Below are 19,794 nucleotides of genomic sequence, written 5' to 3'. Positions count from 1 at the left end.
TATATAGAAAAAGTTAGAAAAATTTTAAATGACACAAAATAAGGCTATGTTTAAATAGCGTTATTTTTGTGTCATTTTTAATAATCATTAATACTTTATATTGAATGTAGTGAACAGTGAATGTCCTTTCCTCTATGGAGGTCAGCATTATACCTTTAGGTTCTAGTCAGTAAAAAGTAGAGTTTTACCTTTAGAGGAACAGAGAATAACAAAGAATTGCTAAAGTATTATCAGGAAAGCAAAGCAAGAATGTTGCTGAATTTTTTTATAAAAATGGAACAAAGCAAATTATTTGGCTAGGTTTACACTGAGGAACTCAGACGGCAATGTATTCTGTGCAGATTCCACCTAAAGAATGAACGACCTTCTTTTGGCGGTAGAATTTCCTGCTGCAATTCCGTAGTGGGGACTGTGTTGCGGAATCTCATTGAGGCATTAGGATTCTGCTGCACCAGAATTTCTGAAATTCTGCAATGTGAACCTAGCCTTAGAATTAAATTAGATCAGTATAATGTGGCATAATAACTGGAAGAAAGCAACAATAACTGTCCATGGAATATGACCGATATCTTCATTGACATAAATGGGGCTTAGCTGCAATACCACACACAAATTGTGCACAAGTGCCATACTCTCTAACCCTGCACAACTTTTTAAAGGAAACCTTGTAAACCATCATAATTCTATCTAATCTTTCAGAAGCCTGTTATAGAGCACGATAAGTTTAGCAGACTAATACAATATTTGTGGGAAAAGATACAGTACAATATGTACAGCATAGAATACGCTGCATATTCTCCTGTCAGCAGTCAGGCAGGGCTACCCACGTCACTCCTGTGTGTGCAATGAGGTTTGAAGGCGGGCCTGTGTGTTACTCATGTTGGTGCACTGGCCCTGCTTCCAAACATCCCTGCTGCAGGTAGCCCTGTGTGTCTGCTTAAAGGGGTACTCCCGTGGAAAACTTTTATTTTATTTTTTTTTTATATCAACTGGTGCCAGAAAGTTAAACAGATTTGTAAATCACTTCTATAAAAAAAAAATCTTAATCCTTCCAGTACTTTTTAGGGGCTGTATACTAAAGAGAAATCCAAAAAAGAAATGCATTTCCTCTGATGTCATGACCACAGTGCTCTCTGCTGTCCATTTAAGGAACTGTCCAGAGCTGGAGAAAATCTCCATAGCAAACATATGCTGCTCTGGACAGTTCCTAAAATGGACAGCAGAGAGCACTGTGGTCATGACATCAAAAGAAATGCATTACTTTTTTGGATTTCTCTTTAGTATACAGCCCCAAAAAAAGTACTGGAAGGATTAAGATTTTTTAATATAAGTGATTTACAAATCTGTTTAACTTTCTGGCACCAGTTGATTTAAAAAAAAAAAAGTTTTTCCATGGGAGTACCCCTTTAACCCCCTTAAGGACCGGGGTTTTTTCAGTTTTTGCATTTTCGTTTTTTGCCCCTTGCCTTTAAAAAAATCATAACTCTTTCAATTTTGCACCTAAAAATCCATATGATGGCATATTTTTTGCACCACCAATTCTACTTTGTAATGACGTCAGTCATTTTGCCCAAAAATCTACGGTGAAACGGAACAAAAAATCATTGTGCGACAAAATTGAAAAAAAAAACGCAGTTTTGTAACTTCTGGGGGCTTCCGTTTCTACGTAGTACATTTTTGGGTAAAAATGACACCTTATCTTTATTCTGTAGGTCCATATGATTAAAATGATACCCTACTTATATAGGTTTGATTTTGTCGGACTTCTGAAAAAATCATAACTACATGCAGGAAAATTAATACGTCTAAAATTGTCATCTTCTGACCCCTATAATTTTTTTATTTTTCCGTGTTTGGGGCGGTATGAGGGCTCATTTTTTGCGCCGTGATCTGAAGTTTTTAACGGTACCATTTTTGCATTGATAGGACTTATTGATCGCTTTTTATTCATTTTTAAATTATATAAAAAGTGACCAAAAATGCACTATTTTGGACTTTGGATTTTTTTGCACGCACGTCAATGACCGAGCGGTTTAATTAATGATATATTTTTAGAATTCGGACATTTCCGCACGCGGTGATACCATATATGTTAATTTTTATTTACACTCTTTTTTATTGGAAAAGGGGGGTGATTAAAACTTTTAATAGGGGAGGAGTTAAATGATCTTTATTCACTTTCTTTTTTCCCTTTTTTTTTGCAGTGTTATAGGTCCCTTAGGGACCTATAACACTGCACACACTGATCTTCATCATTGATCACTGGTTTCTCATAGGAAACCAGTGATCGACGATTCTGCCGCATGACTGCTCATGCCTGGATCTCAGGCACTGAGCAGTCATTCGGCGATCGGACAGCGAGGAGGCAGGTATGGGCTCTCCCGTTGTCCTGTAAGCTGTTCGGGATGCCGCGATTTCACCGCGGCTATCCCGAACAGCCCACTGGGCTAGCCGGCAACTTTCGCTTTTAGCTCAGCTCTGAGCCCGCGGCTAAAGGGTTAATAGCACGCGGCGCCACGATCGGCGCTGCGCGCTATTAGAGGCGGGTCCCGGCTTCACGATGACGCCGGGCCCGCCGTGATATGACGTGGGGTTACTGTGTAACCCCGCGTTATATCAGGAGAGCAGGACCAAGGACATACCGATACGTTCTTGGTCCTTAAGGGGTTAAAGAAGAATATGCAGCGGATTTTGTACACTGTGTATAAGCTTTGTGTGGCCCTAACCTTACTTGTATCTTATTGATACGTTTTTTTTCTAAGGGGTGTAGGGAATGATAGGATTCAGTCACTGGATGCTTACCCATGGAACCATCAGCGATATCAATAAGTTACACATTCTACTGAATCTTTTCCCACAAAGATATGTCAATCTACTCTGCTCTTTCTGCTCCATAACATTATGCTAAACAATTAGATAAGTTTCATGGTGACAGGTTCCCGTTAAATAGCAATAAAGTTCAGTAAATCATTATATTTTTAGCTATATAGCCTATATATTTGCAAATAAATTTCCCTTTACCTTCTATTCAGGTTAGTACTGAGTTGATGTTGAAGGTGTGTATAGAACACAACCTGGCTCAGTATTCAGTTTTAAACTGTGATAATTTTTTTTTTTCCCCCTATATAAATGGTGATTGGTGGAAGTGTTGTCCGGATTGTTACAACACTTAGCCCTTTAATGATAGCCATTTTGGCCTTAACCCCTTAACAACCAAGGACGTATATTTACGTTCTTGGCCAGCTCCCGCGATATAACGCGGGGTCACGCGGTGACCCCGTGTCATATCAGGTTGGTCCCGGCATGTATCTGAAGCCGGGACCTGGGGCTAATAGCGTGCGGCAGCGATTGCGGTGCCACCCGCTATTAACCATTTAGATGTGGCGTTCAAAGTTGAACGCCGTGTCTAAAAACGAAAGTGAAAGCTTCCCGGCTGCTCAATGGGGCGGATCGCGACCACTGCAGTGAAAATGCGGTGTCCCGATCAGCTGGGACACCAGCGACGGTCCTCTTACCTTCCTCCGGCGTGTCCCTTCGGCGATTGATTGCTCCAAGCCTGAGATGCAGGCTTGAGCAATCGACCGCCGATAACACTGATCAATGCAAAGCTATGGCTTTGCAGTGAACAGTGCTGGCAATCAGTGTGTGCAGTGTTATAGCCCCCTATGGGAGCTATAACACTGCAAAAAAAAAGTTAATAAATGTCATTTAGCCAGACTCATGAGGTACGTCCTTCCCTAGCTCGCCTGCTTCCCTATTCCTTCTTTTCTCTCTAACATTCATCTCACATTCTTGTTCTTGTTCTACTTTGATCCATCCCCCCCCCCCTTTTTCCTTTCTCTTCTCTCTCTTCTCTCTTGATCTATGTGACTGTGCTTATATCCTCCATAACTTGACGGCCCTTACCTACACCTGGACTACACCCTTATTGAGATTTACATTCCAGTTACTGTGTTTATTCTCATGTTCTCTCTGAATTGCACTGTTATATTGAATTGAATTAACCATTGTCATGCTGTAAGAAGCACCTCTATGATATTGAACTGGCCGTCCCATGAGCGTATCGAAGAGAGTCACTCATATCATCCTTTCTCCCTGTAAGATGCTCTTGTTGTTTTTAGTGTCTTGTCTGCTATTTTTGAAAATAAAAAATTTTACTTTAAAAAAAAAAAAAAATGTCATTTAACCCTTTCCCTAACAAAAGTCCAAATCACCCCCCTTTTCCCATAAAAAAAAAAACCATGTAAATAAAAATAAATATAAACGTGGTATCGCCGCGTGCGTAAATGTCCGATCTATAAAAAAATATATAATTAATTAAACCACATGGTCAATGGCGTACGCTCCAAAAAATTCCAAATTACAAAATAACGTATTTTTGGTCACTTTTTATATCATGAAAAAATGAATAAAAAGCAATCAAAACGTCCGATCAATACAAAAATGGTACTGCTAAAAACTTCAGATCACGCGGTAAAATAAAGTTATAGGAGTCAGAAGATGACAATTTTAAACGTATACATTTTTCTGCATGTAGTTATGATTTTTTACAGAAGTCCGACAAAATCAAACCTATATAAGTAGGGTATCATTTTAATCGTATGGACCTACAGAATAAAGATAAGGTGTCATTTTTACTGAAAAATGTACTGCGTAGAAACGTAAGCCCCCAAAAATTACAAAATGGCGTTTTTTTCTTCAATTTCATGGCCCAATTATTATTTTTTTCCGTTTCGCTGTAGATTTTTGGGTAAAATGGCTGATGTCACTGCAAAGTAGAATTGGTGGCACAAAAAATAAGCCATCATATGGATTTTTAGGTGCAAAATTTAAAGGGTTATGATTTCTAAAAGGTGAGGAGGAAAAAACGAAAGTGCAAAAAACTGAAAAACCCGTGGTCCTTAAGAGGTTAAGGACCAGGCCAATTTTATTTTTGCATTTTGATTTTCTTTCCTCCTCGCCTTCTAAAAATCAAAACTCTCTTATATTTCTATCCACAGACCAATATGAGGGCTTGTTTCTTTGCAAGGACATCACTCATTTTACCATAAAAGGTATGACAAAAACCATAAGTATTATTTGTGTGGGAAATTTGAAAAGAAAAATGCAATTTTGCAGATATTGGAAGGTTTTGTTTTCACGCTGTACACTTTACAGTAAAAATTGTTTTCTTTATAGATACTTTATTATTGTATTGCTTAAAAAAAAACTTAAATGGGCACTGTCAGATACAACTTTTATCAGATACAACAAACTTTTTTATATTTTGTACATCTTGGCAAAACATTAACCTTTCTGGCTGTCATCCTGGGGTCTCATTCTCTGGTCTGCTGAAGTAGATTGCCGATAATGCCTATGCATAGCACTGTTCAGTATCTGCAATCTAAGGATTACTATAGATAGTCCCCTATGGGGACATAAAAAGTGTAAAAAAAAAAAAGTTTAAAAAAATGTGAAAGCCCCTCCCCTATAAAAAAATTTAATGACCCCTTTTTCCTATTTAACCCCAAAAAGTGTTTACATATTTGATATTGCTGAGTGCGTAAATGTCCAAACTATCAATTTATAATGTTATTGATCCCGTATGGTAAATGGCGTAAACATACGTTACATATATACGCAAAAGTGGAACCAATAAAAAATACAGATCACGGCTCAAAAAATTAGCCCTCATACAGCCCTGTATACGAAAAAATGGGAAAGTTATAGGTGGTTAAAATAGTGATTTTAACCATACAAATTTTATTTTTTTTTTAAAAGCATATAATAGAAAATTATATAATCATGGGTATCATTTTAATCGTATTGACCCACAGAATAAAGAAAACGTAATTTTTACCATAGTGTATAGCGTGAAAACTAAACCTCCCAAAATTAGCAAAATTGTGGTTTTCTTTTTAATTTCCCCACACAAATAAAATGAGTGATGTCATTACAAAGGACAATTGGTTGCGCATAAAACAAAGTCCTCATTTGGGTCTGTGGATAAAAATGTAAGAGTTATGAAGTTCTCGGTCTGTGGCATCAGGTATGGTAACTGGTAACCGGTATGGCAAGAGCTGGAGAGCACTGGGAACAGCAAGCTACCTATTATGTTTTTGGACATTGTATAGCAAAAGCACACTTGGGGGTGGGGGGATGGTATTGCCTGTTTAACAATAATTTTAGCATATAAAGGTTGAGACAAACCAAATCTGTCACACTGGCATCTCTTTAAATGGGCACTGTCAGATCCAAGAAAAATGTTATATTATGTTACTGACAAAAATTAAAGACATTTTGTAATGTGGTTGTTAAAAACATGTTGTAAAAAAATGAATATCTAATAAAGAAAAAAGTTCTTAAAAATCCCACCACTGGGGCTCCCCATACCTTCAAGGACATGCGCACATTGCTCAGGTGGGGAGAGAGCACTGCGCATTTGAGGCAACTTGAAAACCCCCAATGCAAGTGACTCGGTGACTCATGACCCATTTTTGGAAAAAAATACCTCAAGAGGTGTTATCAGGGGTATTATGTTTTTGGGGTTTAAAATTTGGAAGACAATGTACTTTAAGCTAGTAAATTGGGGTCAAATTATGGGAAATTTAAAATGGGGTAAAAGGATTACAAATTTAGGACTCCATGCAAGTGTGGTACTCCTTGAAGCAATCTTTAATGCAGAGACCTGATTGATCGGGGAAGGTGTCGCACTGAATGGTGGTGTCCTTCCTTCCACTGTAGGTAGTTTGCTCCCTTTAGGTAGGACCCCCTGTGGGTAGCTTACCGCAGTTGGTAGGACCCCCTGTAGGTATTTTGCCCCCTGTAGGTAGGACCCCCATGGTTAGCTTATCCCAATAGGTAGGACCCCCCTGTAGGTATTTTGCCCCCTGTATCTAGTACCCCCTGTAGGTAGCTTACCCCCTGTACATAGGACCCCCTGTAGTTAGCTCACCACCTGTACATAGGAAAGGATGTCTTAGAGCCAAAAAAAAGGTCCAAAGGTGCACAACTAAATTAATAAATGGCATGGAGCATCTTAGTTATGGTCAAAATAATTATATTTGTTAAGTCTTGAGAAGAGGCATTTAAGGAGGGATAGGATCAACTTATACATATAAATGGGACATACATACAATATGGGGAATGGCTGATCAAAAGACCAGGAAGAAAAGAAAACATTTAATCTCCAGACACAACACGCCTTGTTTACCATAATAACTGAATTTATAGCACAATCTACCTCAGAAATTGATATTAGCAAAAACTTTTAGGGCTTTAAAACAGGCTTACAAATTCTTAGAACAAAATAACATTTATGCATAAACAGAAATATAGAATCACATCTTCTCCCCTTCATCTACCCATAGCCCTTCCCTTTATTAAACTGCTTCCCTCTTTGGCTGATCTTAATGGTCATGTGTCTGTTTTCAACCATACTATTTAACCCCCTTTAAGCACAATTATAAATTCCTCATAAATCTTAAAGGCATTAGAATGAGAGTGACATACATTTACCCTTCTTTGATAATGGCCTTATAGACTTGGCAAAGCATTCTGTGTATTCCATTTGGTTGACTGACTGGAAATTCTAAGTTTATGGGAATAATGGTGACATTATTTACATCTTTAGTAACTTAAATAGTTGTGAACTATAACATTGCTTTGTTTTTAGAAAGTGCTGATATTTTTCACAATTTCTTTTTCCGTAACAGTTGAGACATATCGATTACTCTTAATTTTGTTATTATTACTTCTTTTTTTCCTTTCCTATTACTCACATCTTTAACACTGAAGCCTCTTGTATGTCTCAGGTCTTTTCTCAGGCTGTTCTCTTCCTTAATTCCACGTGTTGGTATCCTCTGTTCAGTCCAGCACTTTTTCTTTTCTCTCTCCTCCCTTCCTAACCCTCCCACCCCCTATCACCATACCTTATAAAGTAGTGTAGTTGTTTCCTGTGTCTGTTACCCCCTCCTTTCTCGCACTCTGTAGAAGTAAAAATTGGACGTAGTAAATTCAACGTGTGCTACCTCAGGTAAGTCGAGCACTCTTCACATTGAACTCACAGAACTTAACTAGGACTTTTTCATTTCTTTTTCCTTTGTTAAGCTAGTTCTCTTTTTCTTATATAAATCTTAACATGTGGCAATTATCTAGCAGAACATTTAAGTTAAGAACTCTTGTATCTTGTGCTATATACAGCATAACTAATTGATTGTAAAAGCAGTCACTGTGTTAGTATGTTCCTTGCAAATAACTAAAAATGATACTAGTTTGTAGCTGATGAAATGATCTGCTGTGTTACACGTGTCACTTGGGCGCATGTGCTTGTGTGTGTATACACTGTTATCTTGCAGTAGTTGCTTTCATGAGAAACTTTCCTTTGGACATATGTAAAACGTGGTAAAGTCTCGAACTGAGAAGGTTGTATAAATGTTACATTAACATTATTCTATATATAACATGTATTAAAATGATTTGCTCACATACGTCGCATATGTGTATACAGCTGTGATTCTGTATATAGTTTTCAAAGGTGGGTTCATGCATTCAGTAGTGATCATTTTCTTTGCAGAACCTGTGTCTTTGGTGGGAGAAGGCAAGGGAGTGTGACATAGCCATGGTAGGAATGTGGGGGAGTTGAATATCTAGTTTCAGCCACATGGGGATAGTGTAACCCTTTCCATCTGTCACACTAATAATTACAAGTCTCTCGGTTTCTTCAGGTCAAGGAACTCTAAAAACACGTTGCTTAATGCTAACTAGTTCTTGTACTTAAAAAGTGCATATACAATAAATGTATAATACTTTGTGCTTGAAATTTGTTTATACGAATGTATGCAAAATGCTTTTTACCCTCGAAGTGAACAAGATAACAGATGCTAGAGAGTGGGCCTTTATGATGTGTGTGTGTGTTATGTCCAACTTACAGGGGGAGATTTATCAAAGTCCAGAGGAAAAGTTGCTGAATTGCCCATAGCAACCGATCAGATCACTTCTTTAATTTTTAAAAGCGCCTCTAAAAAATGAAAGAAGCAATCTGATTGGTTGCTATGGGCAACTCAGCAACTTTTTCTCTGGACAGGTCATCAGGATAAGGCCAGTTTCAAATCAACTTCAAAGGCTCAGAAGTCCATGAAAAATACTGGCCAAATGCAGCTTTATTTTATTAGTATAAGGGTATGTTCACACGTACAGGATACTGTGCAGATTTGATGCGCAGGATTTAATGCGCAGAATTTGAGCCGCATGAATTTCTGCTGCAGATTTCAATGTAAACTAAATGACTAAGCACAGCCTCTAATCTGCAGTTACAAATCCAGTGCATCAAATCTGCGCAGGATGTGAACATACCCTAATACTGGACACAGTCAATGGGGTCAGTCAATTGGCGCTGGTGTCCAGCATGTATGACGTCCGGCACCAGCATTATATTTTCTGTTCCTATGACAGAACACTAAACTGGAATTATGAGGGCAGGTATAAACCTAGCCTTATGTAGTCTCTAATTCATACCTCAGCTTCTTCAGAGGTAGCATTTGCACCTGGGCCCTGATAGACACCAGGATTATAACTGCCACATATTAATCTGAAGCCCTGTTACAGATTTCGCACTGGAGTGCAGGAGCTTCAGGTTTTTTCTTTCTTCTCTAGGCAGAAATCCCCTATTGGTTCATCACCTGGATAATAAATACATATTAATTATATAGGTTTGTTGGCATAAAGTATGTATTTTACTCTGTGTGCTTCTCTTTTGCTTTTCCATAGATTTTACAGTGTGTGTTGATGTAGTGTAGAAGGGACGTAAACGCTCTGTGTTAATAACATGCTGATACTTGCTTTAAATCCTTGTTATGTCATGAGTGATAAGAACTATTTCTCTTTAGATACATAACATAGATAACCGTAGTCACAAAGCATGATTGTGTCATGTGTCAATATTTATGACCTATAAGCAGACCCCTTCTTGCTCCCCTGTTCTTACACTGTACTTAAGAGATTTTAAATAGATTAGTGCAATTCACATGCACTAATACAAGTATTCTAGTAAAAGAGGGGACTGAACTGAGCCTTTTTTTCCTCAGAAGGATTCAGATCATAGATAGTTTGTTCTCAGAGTATTTTTAGAATTATGATTAGGTGGTCTCTGAATCAGACAACCCTTAAAAGAAATGTGTTATTAAAGAATCTCCTATTAGTGATACTGTCTTTAAAAACAACTTTTAACGTGTATATCATGTTAAAAGTTGTTGATCACATTGGATCTCACTCCTGAGACCCGCTGTGATTGTGAGCTATTAGCTGTGGAAGCTGGTCGAGCGATCCATACATTTCTTTGCATAGACTTCTAGTGCAATGCCGTCTGCTTCCCCAGCTAATAACTCACGATTGCAGCGGGTCTCAGCGGTTAGATCCGATGCAATAAATAGCTGTTGACATGTCTGACTGACAGTATTTTGACCAAGTTTTTATGTTAAAGAGTTTTTTTTTTCTTTTTGTTTTGGTTTTGCTGTCTGTTTTAAAATAATCATGAAATCTTGCAGTTTAAAAGCTAACACTTCCTGTTCTGTAGAGACATTTTTTAGCAGTCTTCTGTCAAAGTTCCATACCAACATAGTTTATAAGACTCAAAAAAAGTCATATGTGCATCAATTTCAGCCTTCCAGACTAGTAAAATTCTAACACCATGAGATAGAAGACCTTTTTTCTTTTAGGTCTAGGATTCCCACTTATTGTTACAGTCTTGGGTATAAATATATATATAGATCATTGGAGAGATCTTTGTATTGCCACTTGATATATTTATGCATAGTTATTAGGCCATCCTCAGACATCTTTTTTTTTTTTTTTAAACAAAATAACCCAAATTTTGGTTATCTTTCTGGGTACTGTAGTCCTCCCATTCCTTCTTTTTTTTTTTTATCCTTGTTGACCTACTCAAAACCCACTCCAGCTCCACTATGTCTTTCTTGTTCTTGTTCACTGGTGGCCAAAACTATATACAATATTCCATGTGTGGTCTGACTAGTGATTTGTATTGTAGTAGAACTATGTAATCGAAGAAAGGATTACAGTGCAATTTGAAAGTAGTATATAGATTGCACAGGATCAGGTTATTCACAATTGGTAATACCTCCTCCCCTCCCTGCACAATGAACTGCAATGGGGACGCACTTTGCGCCCAGTTTTGCGAACCTCTTTGTGGGTCGCTTTGAGGAGACATGTGTCTACAATCATCATCTTCATCGTATGGTACAGTTCTGCCTCTAATTTAGAAGAATTCCTGCAATATGTCATTAACAACAACTGGGGTCTTGAGTTTACCCAACACATTTTTGAAAACCATGCAGAATTTCTGGATCTCACCGTTTTCCATTCTGATGACAATAAAATTGGTTCTAAAACATTCTTCAAAAAAGTAGACAGCAATAGTTATCCACATTTTGAAAGTTTACATTATAAAAAATGGCTGTTAAACATTACCCTATGGACAATTCAAGTGAATCCGTTGAAACTGTACCCAACAATCAGATTACCATGAACAAAGTAAAACACTCAAAACCAGATTCAAAGCTAAAAAATATCTGTCTAGTCTTATCAAATTTGCTAGCAAAAGAGCTAGTCAAATCACACAAGCGCAATGCCTATCCAAATCTACTAACAACCATACTAATGGTAAGGAGTTACCCAACGCCAGATCCTGTAACTTTATCACAACGTTCTCTAACAATAGTAGTCAAATTAAATCTATCTTAAAAAAACATTGGGACATTCTGCTAAATGATCCCATCCTTCGTACCGTTCTCCCCTCAAAACCTCCGATAACATATAGACGAGTGAGATCCTTAAAAAACATACTCGCTCCAAGTAACCTCAGAAATGTAAACAAAAATGATTATACCTTCCTTCACAAAACTGGATGCTTTAGATGTAACCACTTACTACTACTCTTTTACACGCCATAATGGAATTTCAATCCGGCGTCACAGCAGACACCTTTCAGATCAAAACCCACATGACCTGCGATTCCCAATACGTAGTCTATCTACTTGAATGTGCCTGTGGCCTACAATATAGAGGCTGCACAATACATTGCCTCAGAAATTGCATTAATAAACACCGCAGTAACGTGAACTTAAAGTAACAACTACAGTGTCTCAAGACACGTATATACCCATCATAGAAATAATTTCTCAGACTTTTCCTTAACTGCCATCGAATCTATAGACAGGGCTATCCCACAGAGATTCAGTGTTTTGCAACAGCGTGAGAACTTTTGGATCTTCAAGCTACGCACTTTATACCCTTCAGGTCTCAATGAATACATTGAGAGTAATTTGTAGCGGTTATGTTTGCTCCTGATTTTTAGCTACGGTATTTCTTTTATGCCTATTATTCTTTTTATGCTCTTAGGGCATTCTTCTTTTTCATGTTTTTTAATGCCATTTTGTTCTGATTTAACATTGATTTTAGAATCTTTTAGTGACTCATGTTTAGAGTACATGCATGGCATATATATATATATATATATTAACATTTTTATCTGCTTATTTTATTTGTTTTTCTCTGTGAGCTTTACATGCCTCCCTATATGTATTTCTGTACCTACTATTGCATTCCAGATTTTCCTATTTATTTACTTATATTTCTTACGGAACTCAATATAGTCAGAGTCTCCGTGCAGTGGAGTGCAGTGGCAGCGCGAGCCCTGCGCTCTAAGCCTCATTTTTTATGTATACTGGATGCAATTGCCGGTCTTCTTCTGTTTTATCATTACTCATGCTGCTATATAAGAAAACCTCTTTTTCATTATTATGTTTTATGTGTGTGAGCACTCTTTTTTATCATCTATCTCCCCGAAGTCATATGTGCCATTTTATAACAGCTGGATTTGTTACATCTAATTAACTATGACCTTTACATTTGACCCCACCACCATTTTGTTATCAATCACATGCATAGAAAAACCCTGCTTATTTGTATTTATGTATTTATTTACCCTGTCAATCTGAAGAAGGGGTGTATCACCCCGAAATGTGTTATTGCTTTACATGAATAAAAGCTGCTGTTAGTTTATCCCTGTGACCTGGTCGTGCTATTTCATTTGGATACCGAAGCACCTGTAGTTAAGGTCTTTTCCTCATCCTCTCCTCCCTGCACAATAACCACTGTACAGGACACAAAGTATTTCTAGAAAACTCTCCCATAAAAGTCAATAGTCTCCAGTCTAGGGCTTGCTGTAAAGTATATATAAGTGCAGTACAGAGAGCTCAGGCAATATGTTCACCCCAATGTATAAAAATGTAATAAAAATGGAACAGATTAGAGAAAAAATATTTATCTACATTTCAGTACATGGCATAAAAAATGTATCTGACACATTTTTGTAAGATTGCTGCTGATGATCTTTTGTACAATTGCTTTTCATTTTGCTGTTTGAAATTAGATGATATATTTTCAGTTACTTATATAGTAAGAACTTATTCCACAGTGTTCTAAATGGGACCAAAGATCTTATCCCCTTGTTTTGGGAATTCATATACACTTAGGAATATTTACCAAAATGACCAAAATTTGAAAAATTCCACCACAGAAATATTGCAAGTTTTGACAATGCTCAATACCAGTTGTCTCTGGGGAACTGTGCAATTCTATGAAATTTGATGGAATTACCTCAACTATTTTTAGCCCATTCTTACATGGAAAACGGAATTATAAAAGTGACACCATAGCTATTAACTATTAATGCAACTGAACATTAGTAACTTTTTTTTAAAAGGAGTTCTTTCAGATGTGTCTCTCTTTTCCATTTTTTTTATAGTAGAGCAGTACATACTAACTTTTTAAGCAGAGTTCCAATAAAAAATGGGTACATAAATATGTTTTCCTTTATTAATAGCACATAAAAATTTATATACAGCCAACATGACAGCGGGAGTTAAACATCTGATGCATTTCTGTGTTACCCCTATTATAACAGACATTTTAGAAATGTTTATAATTAAGGGGATCAGCCAAAAATATGTCAAACACTTTACTTCAGCTGTCATGTTTGCTACAAATACATTATAATGCTCTATCAGTAAAAATAAGATTTCAATGGAATTCTACTTGGGCTGATAAACTCATCACTTGGTCCTTGTGCACGCAAATGGAGGTCCTCATAGTGGTGAGTGTATGTTGTTTGCATTATCCTTTATAAATTGTAAGCTCTGGCAAGCAGGGCGATATTAGTGTATAATATTGTAATGTCTGTTAAATGGGTACTCCACTGGAAAACTTTTTTTTTTTAATGAACTGGTGCCAGAAAGTTCTACAGATTTGTAAATTACTTCCATTTAGAAATCTCAACCCTTCCAGGACTTATCAGCTGCTGTATGTTCCAGAGGAAGTTCTTTTCTTTTTGAATTTCTTTTCTGTCTGACCACAGTGCTCTCTGCTGACATCTCTGTCAATTTTAGGAACTGTCCGGACAGTTACTAAAATGGACAGAGGTGTCAGCAGAGAGCACTGTGGTGCTCTGCAATTGCTGCAATACTACACACAATCTGAGGAGCGCTGTTTTTTTTTTTTTGAAGAAATCCAAAACCCTCCCCTAAATGCTGGATAAACCCTTTAACTGTCTTTATTTGTACCCTCAAAAGTGCTGTGGAATTTGTTGGTGCCATATAAATAAATATTGTTATTATTATTAATTGATTTGAGCATGCTTCATATCCGGTGGGTCCCAGTTGCTATGAGCAGCTGGGACCCACGGCTAATGCCGGACATAACCGATCAGACCAATGGCCAGCATTAACCCTTTAGATGCTGCAATCAAAGTTGATTACACCATCTAAAACGGAAAATCTGTCAGTAGTATCACTGCACTAAACCTGTCACAGGCTTGTAGTGTGGGTGATGATGATTAAAAAGGTGCACACATTGTCCAGATTTGCCCAGCCGTTTCGCCACAAATCGCGTTTTCCTATTTATGTTAATGAGGGCCTTGGGGCATGGGCGAAGCTTGGGGCACACTGACGTCATCTTCGCTGGGCGACCGCTCCACCTGGCTCATCAATATTCATAACCCCCCTTCCTGCTCCTTCGCCGAGTTAGTTTACCGCACATGCGTACTCCCGGAAGCGGCGTTCCCCTCAGCTTCACTGCCACAGCCATCTTTGTACATATTAGTACATATGATATATAATGTAGATCAAAGATTGCTGTGGCAGTGAAGCCGAGGGGAACACCGATTCCGGAATTACACAATAAGTGGCGCATGCGCCGTACACTAACACGAACAAAGGAACAGGGCGATGGTTATGAATATTGATGAGTCGGGTGGCGAAGGAGCGGCCGACCAGTGAAGATGACTTTAGTTATGGTTGCAGTGACTGTAACACTAGTTGGAATTCTGAGGATCATGCTTGGATCGGAGCTCCGCCCATGCCCCAAGGACCTCATTAGCATAAATAGAAAAACGTGATTTGCGGCGGAACGTAAGTACCGTTTTAATCAGCATCACCCGCACTACAAGCCTGTGTGACAGGTTTAGTGCGGGTGATACTACTGACAGATTTCCTTTAATAAGTGTTTGTATACTAGTGGGTTAGGGACCCACTCCAACTAGGTGGCCTTGACGTGGTGAGTGGGCTTGTACTCTTTGATCAAAATATATACTAACAACCTATTAGTTTTTGAAATTATGCTGAGAAGCAAGTAGATCAAAATACAAATTGTGACTGTGTGGCTATGTTTCTTTTTCTCTATTTTTGTTTTACTTTTGTATGCTATAAAAGACACACAATTCAGGCAAAATGATGCTCACGGCACACTGAGTTCTTTGTTTGCTGCCAGTCATTATTGGACCTGATCAAAGCAGAGCAAAGATCAGTTTGCTTAGCTATGTCCAAGCCCATTTTAGTCAAGTTTATGACATGGCTGAGAGGACAACCTGTACCTTGAGGATGAAGCTTAGCATCACAGGTAAATTTCTATTAGAGAGGTTATGCTAATTTGTTTACGTGCTGTACCATGTCACTTTAACTTTAGTATAGAGTTTAAAAAAGTTATATAAAGTTTGTGTACAGCATATTGTGGTTTAGCAGGATAAGTCAAGGTATTTTACAAATAATGTCTTCAGCTTTTTTTAGTAGCAATTTGCATTGACTCTAGATAGTTATAAAGAGTTATCACATGAATTGCATGAATTGAAAAGTAATTTCTTGTCATAAAAATGAACTTAATGACAAATACCCTAGGACAGCTTGACAATTTGCAAGGTATTGGACTGCAGAGGACGGGGGTAAAACATTTTCTATGATTAAGCCCTCTTTAGACTGTTTGGGACATCTGGAGAAAGATGAGCAAAAGGTGAGCACTACCATGCGTCCTGTGTCATACTAGCAGTAAAGCATTCTGAGACTATTCACTTGTGGGACTACTTTTCATCTAAGGAAGTAGGCTCACTCACAATTCTGCCATAATTCTGTCAAAGTATGCTATTTAAGCATCCTCCTAAAGCTACTGAGCTACTTCTTCCAACAATCCAGAAGCAACCCAGGGCCGTTTTAACAAGCACTGGCTGCACTACTTTTAACTTTGTGTGTTCTTAGGATAAAGAAAATATTCACGGATCTAGCTTCTACTCCAGCTTTACTTTGGAAGAGGATCTAGTCTCCCTTTGGGCTTTGGTGTCTTGTCTTCACGCTCGCATTCCGTTTTTCCCCCCCATATAAAGCCTGCCTTGGTTCTTAGGGATACCATTTTGACCTGGCAGGCCCTCCAAAAGGCCTTTGGACTCCCCTTTCTGCTGTCCAGATATCTTGATCTCTGGGGCCACCCAGAATTTCCTCAAGGCAGTGAGAATAGGCTGTTTGATCTTTGGCGCCTTAAGGGCCTCAAGATTGCTACGTGACTGATGCATGCTGACAAAAAGCGTTGGCTTAACCCGCAGTAACTTCTGTCGTCCTTCTCCTTGTCGCTCTCCCACTTCCTTCAGGTGTCACAGCTACTTTCTTTTTGTAAGTCTCGATTACGAGACCCTTCCTCGGAGGTGTCACCCTCTTCTTTTGAAGATATAGTGGGCCACAGCTTAGGAAGGTGTCAGATCTTTATAGATGCTTCAATGCTCATTTCCTGAAGGTTTCTAAACATAAGATCTTTATCAAGTGGGAGGCTCTATTGCATAACTCTGAGGTACGTGACAAGCTTTTGGACAGTTGGGCTAAGGATCGAGCTAATGTAATTCATGAAAGGTGGAGGGAGACTTATTTTAAGATCATGCATTTTGCTTTTCTAACATTTAATCTCCTGGCATCCTCATCCTTTCTTGAGAGAATTACATTTCTGTCCAAAGTGTGGCAGCCCAGGAGTTTTGGGAGCATGTTATTTGTTATGTTGCTAGGAATTGGGTGGTGCAGGTTCCCTTAACTCCTCAGGCTCTTCTGCTCCATTCTGTCGACCTTGCTGGAGGAGGCGGTGGGACTGTGAAGCATACCTCATTTTCTCCATGTTATCCTGTTAGTGGCAAAGCGAGTGCTTCTTCGGGAATGGATTAAACCTGCTATGTCGGTTATAGACGATTTGATGGAGGAGCTGAAAGTTTACTTGGAGGTCGACAGGATCTATGCAGAGAGGCATAAGGAACAAAGTGCAAAGCATTTCTTTGCCAAATGGTGCATTTTTTTTTAACTGCCCACTATTCCAGAGTTCAGATTGATGCTCATGTTCTGCCATTCCGCCACACTGAGAGGTACTGCCTAGCCGCTCTTAATAATACTTTCGGCTCCTTGCGCCTTCTTGACACTGTCGATTGATGATGTGATATGTTGATACTGGTTGATATGTAGTGGGGATTTTCTGTATGGTCTTTGGCGCTTCCCTTTAACCCTGATCTCTTTTTCCTTTATATTTTTTTGTGTGTGTGTGTGTGCGCGCGGGGTGTGTGTGTATGATGGGGGGGTGAGGGTCTTCCTAAACCTGAGTTATTGAACCATATAAGCTGTATCCTTACTTCTGGTTTACTGTTCAAGGCACCATCGGTACTGCGTTACCCACTTTGCCCTTGCACATTACTGCCTTCTGTTTTTACTGCTCTTGTAAAACATTTATTTGAAAAATCTTTAATAAACAAAGTTGTAAAATTTTTTGGGGAAAAGTATGGTGTTTAGAATATCTGCACTGCTGCTGTGCTTGAATTCAGTACTATGGCTGGGCTGTACCTTCCTGCTCCCTTTATATTCGAAAGCACGGCACTTCTCCAGGATTGCACACATGATGAGTGCACATTAAATGAGTGCAGTAAAAGACTAAGGACTTTTCAAATGAGTCTTTAGAAGAGCAAATGTGGAGCAGTAGAAAGAAAGATGAGAAGAAAGTAAGTGTCAATATAAGTGGTTTGTGTCAGTGGTGTGTAAGCTGTGTTTGCACCATTCACTTCACATTCAGGCCCTACATTTGGGTGTATACATCAGAATATTTGTAGAAAAGTATGCTGACTGTATTTAGTCTACTAGTGGTTACGTTCAGTCCATTTTCTGAATATAAACCATGTCTAAGCCGGACTCCTACACAAAAACAGTATACATTCAGGAAATGGACTAAAATAGTAGACTATTTTTAGTCTATTACACTCAATGGACCTTACGCCACAGCATATGTCAGCATACCTATTTGTTGACAGACTAACCTATACTAAATCAAATGGACAAAATGTAGTGTAATGGGGCCAAAAGTGGTGTCTGTATGTGATGCGTTTCCAGGCCTGCCATCAGAAATTTCGGGCCCCCTTACACAGCTCAAGGCCTGGGCCCCCCCTCCACCACGTGGTCAACCCCCCAAATCACCCCCTAGGGCCTGTCCCTAATATTATTTTATTTTCTAATTATATATTTCTAATTAGATTAAAGCAGAGTGCAGTGCAGTAAGACATTGTGCTGCACAGTATTTTACTGCACTGCACCCTGCTGTATTCTAATACACCCTAATCTAGTTACTGTGAAACTTCCCTAAAAATTCAACAATAGTGCCACATACTGATCATACAGAGGTAGATACTAGCAAGGGCTCTGCAGCCATTATAAGGGATTACAGTTACATTTACTGACTCACAAGCTACGTCTTCTTTGATTAGAGGCCATCATGAAGACTCGTCTCCAAAGAACCTGCCAGACAAACATTTTAGGCGCCTTTCTTCAGCACAATGCCCACTTCTTTACAGACTCCTCATGTGTATGGTTGCACACATTATTAGTGCCCACTTTGTGCCTCTCTGTGCCCCTGTATATATATGTACACCCCTCTGTGCCCCCTATATATTTATAGACCCCCCTTTTCCCCATATATTGTTAATGACCCCCTTGGTGTCCCCATATATATTTGTAAATCCCCCTCCCTTCTGTGCCCCCCTATATATTTAATGACACTGTCTTGGTGCCCCCATATATATATATTTAATGACCCCCTCTTGGTGCCCCCATATGTATTATATTTAATGACCCCTTCTTGGTGCCCCCATATATATTTATTGACTCCCTCTCGGCACCCCCATAATATATTTAATGACCCCCCCTTTACCCTCTGTGCCCCCATATACTGCTGTATAGGTATAGGCAGAGTTACCCTCCTTTCCCTATAGGCAGAGTTAGCCCCCCTTCTCTTCCCCAGAGTTAAAAATAAATAAATGATGCTCACCTGATGTCCCACGCAGCGATCTCCTCTGCAGCAGGGGCCAGCGTCTTCTCCCCTCTACAGTACAGGCGCCGATGAGTGACGTCATCGGCACCTGTACTGCGTGGGGGTGGTGGTCACGTCTCCTCTGTGTAAGATGCA

General features: G+C 38.8%; 1 protein-coding gene across 1 annotated transcript in view; it reads left to right on the top strand.

Moving 5' to 3' along the window:
• Positions 1–7,796: 7,796 nt before the first annotated feature.
• Positions 7,797–19,794, top strand: part of SLC43A1 (solute carrier family 43 member 1) — a 154,195-nt gene continuing 142,197 nt past the window's right edge. The window contains exon 1 of the mRNA XM_056531175.1: positions 7,797–8,014. The gene's annotated coding sequence lies outside the window, so the exon portion shown is untranslated. The remainder of the gene's footprint in view (positions 8,015–19,794) is intronic.

The sequence above is a fragment of the Hyla sarda genome, chromosome 7 (assembly GCF_029499605.1).
Source record: "Hyla sarda isolate aHylSar1 chromosome 7, aHylSar1.hap1, whole genome shotgun sequence".
Taxonomy (NCBI): domain Eukaryota; kingdom Metazoa; phylum Chordata; class Amphibia; order Anura; family Hylidae; genus Hyla; species Hyla sarda.
Note: the sequence above shows the minus strand (reverse complement) of the source record. Positions and strands in the feature narration are given on the sequence as shown.